This window comes from Emydura macquarii, unplaced genomic scaffold, assembly GCF_026122565.2.
Source record: "Emydura macquarii macquarii isolate MOO-44397 ecotype Brisbane River unplaced genomic scaffold, CSIRO-AGI_Emac_v2 contig_691, whole genome shotgun sequence".
NCBI lineage: Eukaryota > Metazoa > Chordata > Testudines > Chelidae > Emydura > Emydura macquarii.
In genome coordinates this window covers 4,894,590-4,897,939 of record NW_027130828.1, presented here as the reverse complement: position 1 = coordinate 4,897,939, position 3,350 = coordinate 4,894,590, and positions in this window count along the sequence as shown.

Genomic DNA, 3,350 nt, shown 5'->3' with positions numbered 1-3,350 from the left:
TCCACCAATGCAAGCAGACAACCAAGAACGCTTTACGCAGTGAGGGCAAGGAGAAAAAGTATATTTGTAGGTGAAAGCCAAAGGCATGCATGGCCTTGTAAGAATAGTGCCAACCCCAAGTATTCAAAAACAATCATAGATCAGACCCCAAAATCATGATATTTAAAGAAAAATAGTAACCCGGGGGTTCTTTGCTTTGTTTCCTTCCACCCCCCATCCCCCCCCATACACACACACACACGGAAAACAGATTCTCACTACTTCAGGAGATGGAACTTTAAGTCAAATATCCTGTGATTAACGATAAAACTGGGGGCTGGCTAACAGAGCAAGCGGCATCATGTCCTGTTGATCCGCGTGCAGCTGTCCGTGCAGCTGGCCCTCCACAGCTCCAGAGAGCCACAAGTAGGGATGGGGGGGGGGGGGTGGCCTATTTTCCCCACACCCTGGAGGAATCCCCGGGAAGTAGTGTAGCAGGGGCCTCCCATGGAGCAATGGTGCCAGGGGGAGCAGTACAGGGACCCCTCCCCCTAAGCAGCAGAGGGATTCAGCGTGGTTGGCTCAGTGCCTCCAATGGATCCCCGAGAGCTGCATGGATTTCAGGGGAGCTGCAGGGGTTTAGAGTGAGACTCCCAGTTCCTCTGCTGGACTGACCCCACTCCCCAGACAGAGTTAGAGGAAAGGTTTCCTGCTCCCCGACTTCCAAGATCACCTCCTACTGGTTCCTGGGGGAGGGGGAATCAGGCCTAAATTAAACCGCGTTGACCGGGTAACAGGCTCTGTAAGGGCAGCCCAGCCCCAGTGTTTCGCCCTGCCATACCAGACTGGGGAATGAGGACCATTCCCACCTGCGGATCCTTCAAGGAGGTGATCAGTACTGACTGCCGTCAGAGGGGCATTCTCTGGAACAGTGGTGATCCATGCACGGCCTGCAAGTCAGGGACTGCCCAAAAGTCTCATGGGATGTGCAGGGTCTCCAAAAGGGAGAGGTGGGGGCTGGGGGAAGTACCTTCTGGCATGGTCCCATATTCAGCAGCCCTACATCTTCTCAGAACTAGAAACTTCAGCCTTCAACTGGTGCATGTCCATGGAGGAAAATGAGTGGAAGCACGATGAAAGTGCCAGTTTCCACCTCGGTCCTGCAATTCCCTTTCTTTCTGGATTACACTGGTGGTCTGCCGTTGAATCTCGGAGGGATACGAGCTGCCACTCTCCATAAGACAGACAGCAGAATCCATCAAGTCATGCTTGATTGACTTGTGTGACCCAGTTTCTAGGGTCCATGACCACATGATGAATAACTGATACCATAAAGAGCCAGTGACGTTAAAAAAGATTTTTTAATTGTACATTGGACATATTAATTACAACTTGAATATAACAAAAGTCGGTTATTAAAAGCAGCAACTTGAAATCATAAATCTTTAGAAGGTGCACAGAATCATTATAAGATCTAATAGAACTAATGCAAAATATCCTCTGGAACAAAGCATTTTTAAAGGCTCCACATTCCCCTCTCTGGAACGGATGTGGGGGTGGGGGAGGATTGGTTTGTTTGTTTGTTTGCCGGGCCTAAAATAAAAGGGTGCAGAGACAACATGCTGCATCACAGAGGTTCCTGGAACATTCCCTGGCTTTTTGAGGACTCTGCCCCGTGATTATTGAAAGCAGCCCCCTGCAACTCTTGGTATCATTGCCCTATCCGGCCCTGCATCTTCCGCGCCAGGCAGTGACAAACAATAAAAAGGTGTTTTAGGCACTCATGGAAGGGCAACATTGTAAATGATCATTTGGTGGCAAATGTCCATGAGAACATCATGATACACTACAGCACTTGGTCAGCTACGAGATCCTGCACGCCCTTGGCACCGGTGAAGCAGGCAGAGATCCCGGTCAGAACAGCTGGGGAAGGAGCGTGCACACGCAGCTCCTCCGTTATTTCTCAGAGAAAACGCGACCCACTTAGAGCCATAGCATCACCGGATGTTTGAGCCAAAGTCCCCATTAAAAACCACACGCGCGCACACACAAAATGGGGAGTTCAGCTTCAAGAGATGATGGCCCTAAAGAACACTGACCTCAAAACCTCCTCGCCCAGCCTGCGCCGCTCCATTGGCACATTCTGACCAATTACAGTCCACATCTTCCAAACCGGGGGCAGGGAGGGGGGCGGGATAAAATTTAGAGATGAACAGAAAGGCCTCACTTGGCAAGATCAGGATTCATGCATTGCGCATCCAGTCTTGGGAGGTAAATAAAGGAGGAACTGACTTTCCATGACTGGTTTTCAAGTGTGGCTGCGTGCAATGTCAGCATACACGTCTGGTGCTGTCACTGATCGAAGATCTGAAATACTAAATGCCCTGATCATGTTTTAAGCTCCACGCAGGCAGAACCTACTGAAGTCGACACAGGATACAGAGCTCACGGCAGAGTCAGGGTCTTGTCTCTTTCACTTCACCTCTGAAAGGTGATGACGGGTATTGACCCATTCTAATGCCTACATTTAAAATACATAAGACCATTCCTTCTGCCCCCCCCACCTTTAATCATTTCTAAGCCAAAAGCCCCTTGGTTATCCTGAGGTGCCTGCATACGTGCTGAAAACAAGGAGCAGATTCAATAAAGGGTTATTTTCATATTGCCTCTGGCTATAAAGATACATTCAAAGCACTTCTTTATTTCACAGGACATGTAATACCTACAGTACTTTGAATCGTTAAAAAACAACCTAGCTCAAGGAAACAGCACAAAACCCACCCTCCCCCAAAAAACCAAAACCCAAGTAAACACACACAACTAGCTTTTGTGCTCAAAGGATGCAAAATTAGAGGGGACCTGATCTGAACTCTGTTGAAGTCAGTGGAAAAACCTCCTATTGATTTCAATGGGTTTTGGATCAGGCCTCAAGAGACCAGATCATATTACTATACCTAGAAAGACCTCAATCCTGCGATTGGATCCACGAAGGCAAGCCCACAGGCACATGCCCACACAGATCAGGTGCACATCCAGGAGCCATGTCAGTTTCTTTTCACTCACTACCTGTGTGGTTAGGAAAGTCTTTTAATGCTGTCTAGGCACTTGACTAAGGGCTTGTCTACATTTACAGTGCCACAGCAGTGCAACTGCACCAGTGCAGCTGTAGCACTTAGCAAAGACGCTACCTATACCAACCAGAGCGTCTCCCGTTGCTGTAAGTACTCCACCTCCCCAAGAGGTGTTGGCTACGTCGACAGGAAAAGCCCTCCGGTTAACAGAGCACCGTCCATGCTGGGGGTAAGCTCTGTATAACCGCATCGCTCAGGGGTATGGAAAATTCACACTCCTGAGCAACATAGTTATACAGA